Genomic DNA, 14,204 nt, shown 5'->3' on the forward strand with positions numbered 1-14,204 from the left:
CACGATTTTTGAAAACTTCGCTTCGAAAACGGGATTACTAGAATATCTCGAAAATTTGTATTTCTAGTTTTATCGATTTTGGAAAAACTGTTGAAATTTCCTAAAAAATGAAGCCGAAAATAACTACTGCAAGTTGAAATCTACAAAATATGGCCTCTGGGAAATTTTCAAAGAGTCCTCGGAAAAGAGTCAAAAACTCATACAATCAAAAATAGAGATTTTTGAAAAGTTGTCTAAAAATTCCCAAAAAATTCTGGGAAGTACATTTCAAGGAGCCGATTCGAAAAATATAACTGGTTAATGAGTCTTGTATCACGATTTTTGAAAAATTCGCTTCGAAAACGGGTTTATTAGAATATCTCGACAATTTTCAGTTCTAGTTTAATGGATTCTGGAAAAACAGTTGGAATTTCCCGAAAAAATGAAGCCGAAAATAACTATTACAAGTCGAAATCTATAAAATAGGTCCTCTAGGCAACTTTCAAAGGGTCCCTGAAAATAGGTCAAAAATTCATACAATGAAAAACAGAGATTTTTGAAAAGTTGTCTAAAAATTTTCAAAAAATTTTGAGATATATATTTCAACGAGCTGATTCAAAAAATATAACCTGTTGATGGTCCTTAGCTAATATTTTCCAAAAATTCGGTTAGAAAATAGGATTTTTAAATACTTGGAAAATCATTTTAACATTTTATCAATTTTGGGAAAATTGATTAAAAAGTCTAAATCTACAAGAAAATGTGTTAAGGTAATTTTCAAAGAGCGTTTGAAAAAGGGTTTAAATAAGTATTCATTTTGAAAAATTAAAAATTTTGGAAAGTTGATTAAAAATTTTTAAAAATATTGACCAGTTGATTTTAAAAACATATTTGTTCATGGTTCTAGCCCCAAATTTTCGATAAATTGGTTTGAAAATGGTATTTTTAAAATACATGAAAAATTGTCATCTTTCAGTTTATCGATTTTGGGAAAATTGTTTAATTTGTCGAAATCTACAACAAAATATCTTGAAGTAATTGTCGAAGAATGTGAAAACAATGACACTAAAACCGGATGAAGAGAATGAAGAAAAATAATGAAACAATGTCAAGATGAAGAACCAACAACAGATGAATCTTAAGGGGGAACGCTAGACGAGAGACAAGTTTGAATTGGGCGCCATTTGTTGCCTTAAACGCAACCAGCAATTCTTCTTTAAATTTACCTGACGCGCTGGGATAGACGACTACCGGACGTGGGTCATAAAAGTATCGTAAGCCGATAATGCAGATTAATGATAATTTATGACAGGCGGCCCACAACATACCATCAGCACAGAATAATCATTTCTCGTATTCTTTTGACATATTAATTTTAATATTCGAGATAATTATTATATTATTCAAACACAATTTAGACATTGTAGAGCAAACAAGGCTTATCAAGCCCGTCTATTAGTTTATTCGCCTAAATGAATTATTAATACCGTTTTCAAATTACACCAAAATTGAAAAATCGAAAACTTAATAATTGAAACATTGAAAAATTTTAAATGAAAAAAATCGGTAAACCGAAAAATTGAAAAATCTATAAATGGAGAAATTGAACAATCTAAAAATTAAACAATTTAAAAATTGAAGAATTGGAAAACCAAAAAATCTAAACCGAGAACCTGAAAAATCGAATAATCGAGAAATCAAAACATCAAGGAAAACAAAAAAATTAACGGAATATCTAGAACTTAAAAATTGAAAAATTAAAATACCTATCGAAAAATTGAAAAACCGAGAAATCGAAGTATCAAAAAATGGAAAAATTGAAGAGCCGAAACATTGCAAAATCGCAGAACTGAAATACTGAAAAACTGAAAAATGGAAGGAAAATTGAAAAATCGAAAAAGTGAAAAAATTCAAAACTGAAATCTTGAAAAACTGAAAAATGGAAAGAAAATTGAAGAATCGGAAAAGTGAAAAAATACAAAACTGAAACATTGAAAAATCCAGAAATCGAAAAATTGAAAAATCACAATTGAAGAAAGAATTGAAAAATCAAGAAATAGAGAAATGGGAAAATCAAAAAATCAGTTAATCGAAAAATTTAGAAACGTCAAAAATTGAAAACTGAAAAATAAAAAAATTTAAAAATCGTAAAAGTGAAATATCGTAAAGTTAATAAATTAAAAAACTGAAAATTTTTGAAAAAAAAATTGTATCAAAAATTAAAATTCAAAAAATCGAGAAATTGAACAATCAAAAAATCAAAACATTGAAATCCCAGTAAGTTGATAAATAGGAAAACTTAAAAAACAAAAATTTTAAAAATCCAAGAATTGAGCAACAATAAAAATCTAAGCCTGAAAACTCAGAAATTCATTGATCGAGACCAAAAAATCTAAAATTTAAAATTTCGACAAATTGAAAAATCATGGAACTGAAAAATCGAAAAGTCGAAATAGTGAGAAATCTAAAAACCTAAAACTTTAAAAACTGAAAAATTAGAATATCGAAAAATTTAAAAACCGAGAAAACACAATGTCAAAAATTTGAAAAATTGAAGAAACGAAATATTGCAAAATTCCAAAGCTGAAATATTGAAAAACCTAAAAATGGAAGGAAAATTAAAGAATCGAAACAGTGAAAAAAACCCAAACTGAAACATTGAAAAATTGAAAAATGGAAAAATGGGAAAATCAAAAAAATTGGTCTCAAGAGTTTAGACAGTACTTCCCTCGCTATCGGAAACGAGACGACTGCATGCCTATTATGTTTTTTTTTCACATTAGATTTCAAAGCATTCGGTTTTGTAGTTCCTGATTAAATCAATAAAAGAAATTTTCGCATTCATTAAATTTTTTGAGTCACCCTGTATATGCATATCCAAAAAATATGAATGGAATGATAAATTACAAGAAGAGACTCATCATATTTTGTAAATTTTAAATAGGATTATACGGCAAACTTTTGAGCTGACGTCATCAATTTTTTGGAGGGGATAAGCAAATATATTTTGACCAAAAATTTATTATGCGCTTTATAACCTTAAAACATTTGCAACATTTCAAAGCATTGGGTTCTGTAGTTCCTGATTAAATCAATGAAATAAATTTACGCGTCCATTAATTTTTGGGGTCACCTGTATATGCAAATCCAAAAAACATGAATGGAATGATAAATCACAAGAGGAGACTCATCATATTTTATACAATTTAGATAGGATTTATTCAGCAAAATTTTGAGGTGACGTCATCAATTTTTTAGAGGGGATAAGTAAATATATTGTGATTAAAACGGTCCTGGTTTAATAACAAAAAAATATTGTTCGTCTATAAAACAAGCTCGTCTTAAACAAAGTATTCGTAAAAAAAATATGTCGTAAAAAAATTTACGTATGCTGGTCCCGACTGCGATTATGGTTTAAATATTTTTTAGAAAATCCTATCATGGATGTAGAAACATTTGTGACAGCCAAAAAGGCTTTTTTTGAGAAAATTATCTCTGAATTTAGACCAAATTGAAATAGACGCTAGACAACAGGCACATTTGGGCAAAAGAAAGAGAAATTAGGGTTACGGCTTCAAATTTTGGACGTATTTACAAACTTAGACCGACTACAGCAATAGCTAAAACTGTGGAGTCTCTATTTTACAGTACATTTAGAGGTAATAGTCATACATACTATGGACAGTAAAGTGAGGAAAAAGCTGTCAAGTGTTTTGAAATAAATAAAAATATAAAAACTGAACGGTGTGGCTTGTTTATTTCAAAACAATTTCCTTACTTGGCTGCTAGTCCAGACAGGGTTCTAGAGGATAGGAGTGCATTAGTCGAAATTAAATGCCCTTCAAAATCGCAAGATTTGTCTCCCGAAGAAGCGGTTAGAAAAAAATAATCAAATTTTGTACATTGACAAACAGAGAATTGAAACTAAAAAAAAAATCATGATTACTACTTTCAAGTCCAGGGAAAAATGCTTGTTACGGGTATTTCACAAGTTTATTTTGTTGTATGGACACCCAAAGGAATAAATATAGAAAAAATGCATAAAGACGAAGAAATATATGTAAAAAAATGGCAGATAAACTTGGCAGATTTTACTTTGGCGCATTATTGCCCGAAATAATTGATTCAAGAAGAAAGAGGAACCTGCCTTTGCGAGAGATTTTTTAAAAATAAATAAAGTTTGTTTCGATTTTTTTATGTACTTTAATAATTTATTAGGAGTACATTTTTCATCACCAAGACTTGCATATTTTTACTATAAATATATTTTGAAAATGATCTCTCGGAAAATGAAAACATATACGAGCACTTTTTTCGAGTAAACAATGAAGGGAGAAGTTACTGGACGTAGGGCTTTTTTAAAACACCTCCTTTTCGGGATAAGTAGTAGATACACTTAGCTACTTATACGTGTTAAACAAAAGCTGTATTTTATATATTTTTTATTATTATTATAAATATGTTTATTAGTTTTATTAATTAACAAAGCAAAATATATATTAACAATAATATTACAATGATTGTTTAGTAATCATGTGTATTGAATTCAGGATCCTGAGTGGAGTAAAAATATAATAGTTCCCCAGTTTTAATTCGGTTTTATAATAGTACCTCATTGCGTAAAAGTTAATTTCCTTAACAATAGATTACTACGGCCGGTCCTGGCGGCTTGTTATAAAACTGAGTTCCTTGCCATAAATTAGAAAAATCAAACGAGAACTCTAACAATCAGCTTATGGTATAGCAGGCAATAAGGGTTTTACCTGGAAAGCCGCTTCCGTAAATTTTAGTGGCGCTCCTATCGGCAAAGTACTGAACTAACTGCTCAAATTCTGTCGAATTGTTACCCATTTTTTTCAATAATTGTTAGTTTTTGTTAAAAACTCTGCTAACCAATAGATCATTAATTTTCCTCTGATATTCCTGTTAAAATTATTCGACGTATTTTGCATTAATTTGTGGTATATTTTGATTTTAATAAACACATTATTATTTAAACAAATTATACTACTAACAAACATTTAATGACTCTGCGCCCTGTAAAAAGTGATGTTTTATCCATGTGCGAATTTTCAAGCGATTCTATGATGGTTATGACTTAAAAAACTTGAAAAGAAAACATACAATGGTACTTTTTTTACGATATTTCTCATCCATATTTTTTTAGTTGATTGAACTGGTCTCTGCGCTCTAGAATATGAAAAAAGCTGCAGTTTGATGTGTGATACATCTATATTAATATCATTTTGTCATACAAAAAACCAAAAAAATGTTATACCTCGTCTAGCGAGTCCCCTTAAGCCTCAGCGTTTAGAAGATGATCTGGAGGATAATCCTGATACACTGATTGAACAATTGAAGAGAGCCGAAGATGAGGAAAAAACAGATGAAGAAGACACGTTTGATGAATTGTAATTAGTTCTAACAATTGAAGAAGCTGTTGCTAGTCGTTCTAGATCCCTTATGAAAAAGAATAGGAAGAAGAGATCGTAAATGAACGACGGAAGCAGAAGCACTGGAGTGAAAACTGGCGAAAAAATGGCGTTTCACGGATTTGTCAAAAAAAGTGAGGTTAGGTCGTATGCCAACTGTCATTCAGACACACTTAAAAATTTTTACAATAATGAACGCCAACTTGATGAGTCATTCGAAAGTCCGATACTTTTTGAAAGCAAGCGTGGAAACTAAGAAAGTGGAAAATGGAATCAATTTCGTTTAACGCCGCCTTAATTCTTATTCTGCATCAAACTTTATCGAACATTGTTTTGAATAAATGGCAGAGCTAACAAAGTGCGGAATTGTGTAAAGCTTGGATTTTCGAGGGATTTAGAGATAATCCGTTATCTTTATGTGGCGTTGTTTGGACCCATCATAATCTATCTGTACTTTTAGACCCTTCATTATGTATTTTGTACGCTTTGCGAGATATAACTTGACTTTAAATTCTTATATTATAGGAGTATCAAAAACACATTTTTTTGGTGATGACGTCACCAGTTTTCCGCAAAATCTAAGACAGTGGCGTATTAAATTGCAGCAAAAGCACGTTTTTACATGCACTCTTCAAGCAAGATCTATGTCCAATATTTCCACCTGACGTCATCAGTTTTCTAGAGCAAATACACATCTAAAATTTTAAAACAATCGATTCACCACTTTCACAACACCCATGTCTAATAAATTTCCAACACACAATGCAAAACTAAACCCAGATCCACGACCCAAACCTTGCCCTTCAATCCCACCGCCCAATCGATACATCGCGACTTTTCCACAACTTGTTCGATATTTTATGCATTTTTCGAGCACGCAAGTTCCACAATACAAACCCGGGTCATCCGTCAATGACAAAGCCGCTCCCGCGGGACCCGGCTCCGAACTTAAATGTCTTGTTAACACCACCATCTGTCAATTTGACAAACACCCTGCTGTGAATGGCGGCGGATTTAATTAAGTCGTCCCGCACTGGCTGACTTTTTGGCAAGCCGCGAACAAATCCGTCTTGGGGCGGTCGCCTGATCTATGTACGTGTGGCTCGATCGCCGCAGCCGTGAGAAGAAAACGGGGGCGCCATCTGTGGCCGGGTAGGGCGATCGGGGCATGAATATTAATGCGTTCGGGATGTTCGGTGATTGTTTAAAGTAAATTTTCGAGCAAGCTGCTGCTGCTGGGTTGTTGACATATGAATAATATGTTTTTGTTGGGCGGAATGTGTGCACTGCACTCGAACAGATGGTTATCGGGCGTGTTTGGCACTTGTGAATTCAGACTTCCGTGTGGTGTTTAATAATTTGAATTTTTTTTTTGGTGAGTGGTTGGGGCCACGCAAAGTGTGTAAATAAGTTGTATAGTTTTTAGTGGACGTAGGTCATTAGCATTCTCAATTGTTAGAGAGGAAAAAAAAAGTTTTAAGTGTGAGTAATGTTAGATAAATATGGGTTTTCAGGGACTATGCGGTTGTGAAATTGTAGGAAAATAAACAACGAAAAAAATTAAAATATTTACATACTTTGTTTGCAATAAATGGTTTTAAATCCGAACCTTCTTTCATTCTATAAAAATTGTAAAATTCTCTCAATATTGGTTTTTTTGACTTGAATTTTTCAATATTTTAGTTTTCATTTTATTTTTGTTTCTTCAGTTTTTCGATTTGCAAGTTTTCGACGATTCAAGTTTACATTTTTCAGTCTTTTAATTTTCCAGCATATGAATTCTTGAATTTTAGATTTTCTAGTTTTTCGGTTTGAGTTTCTTGAGTTTTTAAGTTCTAACTTTATAATGTTTCAATTTGCAATTTTTCGTTTCGGTTTTTTATTTTTTCAATTATTCGATTTTATATATTTTTGTTTTTACTCGAATTTTCAACTTTTTATATTTCAATGTTTAGATTCCTTAATTGTTCACTTCTTCAAATTTTCAGTTTCCAATTTTTCGTTTCAGGTTTTTATTTCCTTAAATGATAAAATCGGAACATTGAAAATCGAAAATTTATAAAAATAAATATAATTTCTCGATTTTCATTATTCCGATTTTGAATTTTTTTTGTTTTTCAATATTCAAGTTATTCAGTTTTTCGTTTCTTTAATTTTTCGATTTGCAATCTATCAATTTTTTATTTTTTTTTGTTGTTTCTTCGATTTTAAACTTTTGGATGTTTCGATTTTTACACTTTTTAATTTTTTATTTCGTCATTTTTCGATTTGGTTTTTTATTTCTTTATTTTTCCTTATTCAGTCTGAAAATTTTCAACTTTTGGATTTTTCAATTGTTCGTCTTTCAATTTTTTTATTTTGCATTTTTGCGAGTTTTCATTTTAAATATGTAATAATTAGAACATTTTTTCAATTTCAGGACTTTCGAATTTTTCATTTATTTTTCAATTTTTCGATTTTTAATTTTTTTGTTTCTCGATATTTAATTTTTCAATTTTTGTCAATTTTTCGATTTTTCAACTTTCAAACAAAAAAAAATGAACATATTAAAAAAAATTATAAAATTGAAAAACAGAAAATGAAAAATCAAAAAGTATGAAGTGAAAACTTTCAAAAATTTAAAATCAAGAACTTGAAAAATTAAAGAAATAAAAAATTGAAAAATTGAGTGATAAAAACTGAGAAACTCAAAAAACGAAAAACGGCAAAATACGAAACATTGTAAAAATTAAATTAAATAAAAAATCGGATAATCGAGAAATCCAAAAAATTAAAAAAATGGAAAATCGGGGATTTAAATTCTTCAAATTTTTTTACAATTTTTTGATAACATAATATTTCGTTTTTGCCTTTTCTTTCATTTTTATATTTTTCCACTTCTCAGTGTTTCGGTTTCATAATTTTTCTTTTTTTCAACTTTAGTTTTTTCAATTTTGCTTTTTTTAGGTATTAGAATTTTTCATTTTTCGATTGTTAATTCATTCTTTCGATTTTATATTACAAAGACTGAAAAATCGACAAATCGAACATCGAAAACTTAGGAACGCCAAAAATTGAAAAATTCAAAAATTGGAAAATCGAGGAATTGAAAAATCAGATATTGGAAACTTGAAGAATTGAATAAACAAAAAATTATAAAATCTAAAGAAACATTGAGAAAATATAAGAAATGGAAAAAGGAAAAATTGCGATATAAAACCGAAAAAATGAAAATTAAAAATCTAAAATACGAAAAATAAAAACCAAGAACTTGAAAAAATCCGAAACCAAAAAATCGAAGAATGAGAAATTGTATGATAGAAAAATTACAAAATTGAAAAAATTATAGTTGAAAAAACAAAAATTGTGATACCTATCAAAAATTGTAAAAAAATTTAAAACCCAAAAAATCCAAAATTGAACACCGAAAAGTTGATTAATCGAAAAAACGGGAAATCGAAAAATTGATTAATCGAGAAATCGAAAAATCAGAGAGTGAAAATTTGACAAATTGAATAATCAAAAAATTAAAAAATCGAACGGAACATTGAAAAAATAGAATAAATGAAAAAAATAAAAATTGCAACATAAAATCGAAAAAATGAAAATTAAAAATCGAAAAAATAAAAAACAAAAACCAAGAACTTGAAAAATTCAGAAACTAAAAAATCGAAAAATGAAAAATTGTAATATCGAAAAAATTGCCAAAAAAATAAAAATTATCAAACCGAAACACTGATAAGTGGAAAAATTGCAAAATAAAACAAAATTAAAAAACAAACATTTTAATATCAAAATATTATAAAAAAAACAACTGTAAAATGGTCAGATTGAACATCGAAGAGTTGATTAATCCAAAGAACGAGAAATTGAAAAATCGATTAATCGAGAATTCTAAAACTTAGGAGTGCCAAAAATTGAAAAATTGAAATGTCGAAAAATTGGTGCACTGAAATATTGAAGAATCCAAAAATTAAAAAACCCGAAATTTAAAAAAATCGAATAATTGAAACATCAAAAACTTGAAGAAATGAAAAACAGTTAAAATTGGAAAAATTGAAATATGAAAGAAAATGAAAAGACGAAAAATTGTGGTTCTAAAAAATTGGAACAAAAAATAAGAAAATTGAAAAACTGAAAAATCGTCAAATTGAACATCAAAAAGTCGACTAACAAAAAAAACTGGAAATACGAAAATTGATTAATCGAGAAATCGAAAAATCAGAGAGTGAAAATTTGAAAAATTGAATAATCAAAAAATTAAAAAATCCAACGGAATATTGAAGAATAAATGAAATAACTAAAAATTGTAATATTAAATCGAAAAAATGAAAATTAAAAATCGAAAAAATCAAAAATAAAAACCAAGTACTTGAAAAATTCAGAAAATAAAAAAAATCGAAAAATGAAAAATTGTAATATCGAAAAAATTAAAAAAAAAACAAAATTATTAAACCGAAACACTGATAAGTGGAAAAATTGAAAAATAAAACAAAATGAAAAAACCAAAAATTTTAATATCAAAATATTATAAAAAAATGAACAATTGTAAGACTGAAAAATGGTCAAATTGAACATCGAAGAGTCGATTAACCCAAAGAACGAGAAATTGAAAAATCGATTAATCGAGAATTCTAAAACTTAGGAATGCCAAAAATTGAAAAATTGAAATGTTGAAAAATTGATGCACTGAAAAATTGAAGAATCCAAAAATTTAAAAAAATCAAAAATCGTAAAACTAAAATATCGAAAAATTAAAAATCTCGAAATTGTAAAAAATCGAAAAATTGAAAATTAAAGATCGAAAAAACTAAAAATGAAAACCAAGAACTTGAAAAATACAAGAAACTAGAAAAAATTGAAAAATGAAAAATTGTTCAAAATTGTGCAAAACTGAAAAATTATGAAACCGAAACAGTTAAAATTGGAAAAATTGGAAAAATTGAAAAATGAAAGAAAATGAAAAGATGAAAAATTGTGATTCCAAAATATTGTAAAAAAAATAAGAAAATGGAAAAACTGAAAAATCGTCAAATTCAACATCAAAAAGTCGATTAATAGAAAAAACGGGAAATCCAAAAATTGGATATGGAGAAATCGTAAACTTAGCAACGCCAAAAATTGAAAAATTTAGGTATTTAAAAACAAGAAAATCGAGGAATTGAAAAATCAGATTGGAAATTTGAAGAATTGAGTAAACAAAAATTTATAAAATCGAAAGAAACATTATGGAATAAATGAAAAAAAAAATTGTGATATAAAATTGGAAAAATGAAAATTAAAAATCGAAAAATCAAAAAATAAAAACCAAGAAATTGAAAAACTCAGAAATTAAAAAATTGAAAAATGAAAAATTGTATTATCGAAACCGAAACATTGAAAAGTGGAAAAATTGAAAAATGAAAGAAAATGAAAAAACGAAAAATTATGAACCCAAAAAATTGTAAAAAAAAAATAAAAAAAATTGTAAAACTGAAAAATCGTCAAATTTGTCGGAAAGTCGATTAATAGAAAAAACGGGAAATCGAAAAATTGTATATGGATAAATCGAAAACTTAGGAACGCCAAAAATTGAAAAATTTAAATATTTAAAAATTGGAAAATCGGGGAATAGATTGCAACTTGGAAGAAACAAAAAAATTATAAAATCAAAAGAAACATTGAAAAAATAGATCAAATGAAAAATCGAAAAATTGTTATATTAAATAGAAACATGAAAAACAAAAACCAAGAGCTTGAAACATTTAGAAACTAAAAAATCGAAAAATGAAAAATTGTAATCGAAAAATTGCAAAAAAACGAAATATTATGAAACGGAAACACTGAAAAGTGGAAAAATTGAAAAATTTAAGAAAATGAGAAAACGAAAATCTTTGACATCAAAAAATTGAAAAATTGAAAGACTGAAAAATCGACAAATTGAACATCGAAAAGTGGAAAAATTGATGCATTGGAAAATTGAAGAATCAAAAAATTTTAAAAATCGTAAATCGCAAAAAATGGAAAAACCCGAAAATTTAAAAAATCGAAAATTTGAACCACAAAAACTTGATAAATCGAAAATTTCAAAAATTGGAAAATTGAAGATCTGAAAAATTGAAATATCGTAAAACGGGAAAATCAAAAATCGATGAATCGAAAAGTCGAGAAACCGAAAATTAGATTAACCTAGAAATTGAGAAATCGAAAAATCAAAGGTACGCCAAAGATTTGCAAAATTGAAAACCGAAAAATTGAATCCAAAAATGGAAAAATAAAAAAAATCCCAAAATTGAAATATTAAAAAATTGAATAATCGAAAGTTGAAAAAAGAGAAAATCGAAAAACGTAAAATTAAAAAAACCGAGAAATTAAAAGATCAAAAAACTGACAAATCAAAAATTTAAAAATCCGAAATAATGAAAATTACAAATAAACTATAAAACGGAGCTTTAAAAATCGCCAAAAACTCAAGTTGAGCAATTGGAAAATTATGAGTTAAAATAAGGATGTGATGTCTAGTGTGAAAATTCAACACGGATTCATCGGACAGACGGCAGACAAACAGATAAACAGACAAACGGAAATGGAAGACGTATTTTTTCGTACTCTAGAGGTAATAAAACGTTAAGAAAATATTAAGACAAACAATATACTATTAACTCTCTTAAAGTCAATAACATTCTGTTTGTTTTAATAGTCGAACTTAAACGTCCTATAAATTCTTGCTTTTCTGGTTACTTTAAAACCGGAATTCTTTCCAGAGCAATTGCTACTTGCGTGTGAAGTCTCATTATCACCAGATTAATAAAATATGAAAAAAAAAGCGTACTAAAGGTCAAAGCACAAAAGCTAATAAAGTTACAAACGAACGATCAAGGACAAGAAAGTATGATAAAATAATCCGAGCATTTTCTGCAATTTTATAAAACAGTAACGAGTTTCAAATTACTGAATTCATTTCAAGAACGAATTCCAGCCAGGAAAATATAAACGAAGGAATATTTAACACGTGAGCGGAGATCTAAGTGTAAAAGGAGATAAGAAATTCTTAAAAACACCTAAAGAAACAAGATCTTGATAAAACTTCTCTTAGATGAGCTAATTTTTTGGAAGGCAGATCGTTAACGTCAAAGGGTGCTGAATAAAATTAATGAAGTCAAGTTTTTATCTCTCAATGATTTTGATAAATTAAAGAACAGCGTGATAAAAGAACTTCGCGTTTTCCCTTTTTTAATACATAATGGCATTTTTGAACCAAATCAACCGTCAAATTTCTCGTGTTTGTTTGCGTTTAAAAATTCCGTATTTTTAGAAAACCACGAAATAAAAAACGCTGTGTTTACAATAAAATGGAAACTGCGATAAACAGAGCAAATATAATAAAAACACGCTACATAACTCTTTAGAAAAATTACGTACGAATAAAGATAAACAGTAAAGAGAAAGTCCAGAACATCGTCAGGAGTGTTGAAAAATTACCCGCAATTACCACCCCTCGCGCCGTAATAAAAAAGAAATTATTTCTAACGACTCGCTTATCTCTTCACTAACCCCCTCCACAACAACCCCATCCGCCGTCTAACGAGCCCGAATTGGAAATTTCATGCCGAACGGGGCACCTCAAGGATTACTCCTAGTCCCGAACATATTCGCCGGAAACCCATTCAAGCGCAATCAATTCCGCCGGAACGCCTGTCCCAGATAAGGCCTTATCGGCCCCCTCGGACCTTAATTGCGCAAAAAGCGCCCGTCCGAACGGAACGAATCCGGCGCAAAAAATCCATGAATCCGTAACAATGGAATTTTTTTAATGCGGGATCCGTCGATTGCTCGACTCTCGTGTGCAACCGCAACCCCAGTGCGTTATTCCCATGCATTCACATGAAACTTACATGAGCTTTCGGTCTCGTAAGCTCCTGGCGGCCGCTCGTACACAGCAAGCTTTCGTGCGAAACTGAGCTTTCGACGAGCCCTAGCAGCGTCCCGACGCTCGCGCTTGCGTCTGTTTAACAGGACAAGGTGTGTTCGATTCCGTTTTGAATCAGTGATAAGGGTTTTTATCCTTTTGTTGGGGAATAATTGGGAGGCTGCCGGGGCTGGAGATTCGAGTGTTATTCTTGCATATTTGTGTTTGTTTACGCCGAATTAAGCTTTTTATGTTCGGACGCGATATTTATTGCTGGGTAAACAAGAGGGTCTTCGCGTGGGGCCCTGTCGAACGCCTTTGATCACGGGCGGATGCTTGAATGTTTTATGACGGGTTTATGTGTTTTGGGATGTTAAAATGTTCCTAGTAATTTGTTTAAGATGGGATAGTAATTTTCTGCGAGGGTATAAAGAGTTTTCATTTTAAAATAGACGAATTTATGACGGGCTGTCAGCAAATACAGGGTGTTTAAGTGGCTGAATGGGAGGAGGTTGCATTTTTGGCGGCAGGCCAACGGGAATCATAACGGAAAATATTAGTTCAGTGTTTTTTGGGTTGTTTCAAGGGGGTTCGATAAAAATTCTTTGCTCATTCAACAAGCGAATTCATTTCGATTAATCTGCTACAATTCCTTTAAATATATATTCTAAAGGTTGAATTTGAAAGTAAAATACCCTCATACATTTTTCCACAACAGTAACAACATCCCTTACAAATATAACAAAATGTAGCGGACCTAATTTCGACCCCTGATTTACACCAAAAGCATTTATAAACACATGACTTAACTTCATTAAAAGGTTAGACCACTCGAGGTTACAAAATAGATCTGAAGGAACTGGTTCAAAAGTTTATGATGAAAACCAATTAGAAAACAGGAATGAAAAGATTTCGCTGCAGTAAGA

General features: G+C 29.6%; 1 protein-coding gene across 5 annotated transcripts in view; it reads right to left on the reverse strand.

Annotated features, from left to right (window-relative positions):
- Window positions 1–13,320, reverse strand: part of LOC135124201 (calbindin-32) — a 325,924-nt gene extending 312,604 nt beyond the window's left edge. For all 5 annotated transcript variants that reach the window (XM_064049102.1, XM_064049101.1, XM_064049103.1 and 2 more), the window contains exon 1: window positions 13,265–13,320. The gene's annotated coding sequence lies outside the window, so the exon portion shown is untranslated. The remainder of the gene's footprint in view (window positions 1–13,264) is intronic.
- Window positions 13,321–14,204: the final 884 nt, after the last annotated feature.

This window comes from Zophobas morio, unplaced genomic scaffold (genome assembly GCF_036711695.1).
Source record: "Zophobas morio isolate AGI-343-1 ecotype UQ-CSIRO unplaced genomic scaffold, CSIRO_AGI_Zmor_V1 ptg000007l, whole genome shotgun sequence".
Taxonomy (NCBI): domain Eukaryota; kingdom Metazoa; phylum Arthropoda; class Insecta; order Coleoptera; family Tenebrionidae; genus Zophobas; species Zophobas morio.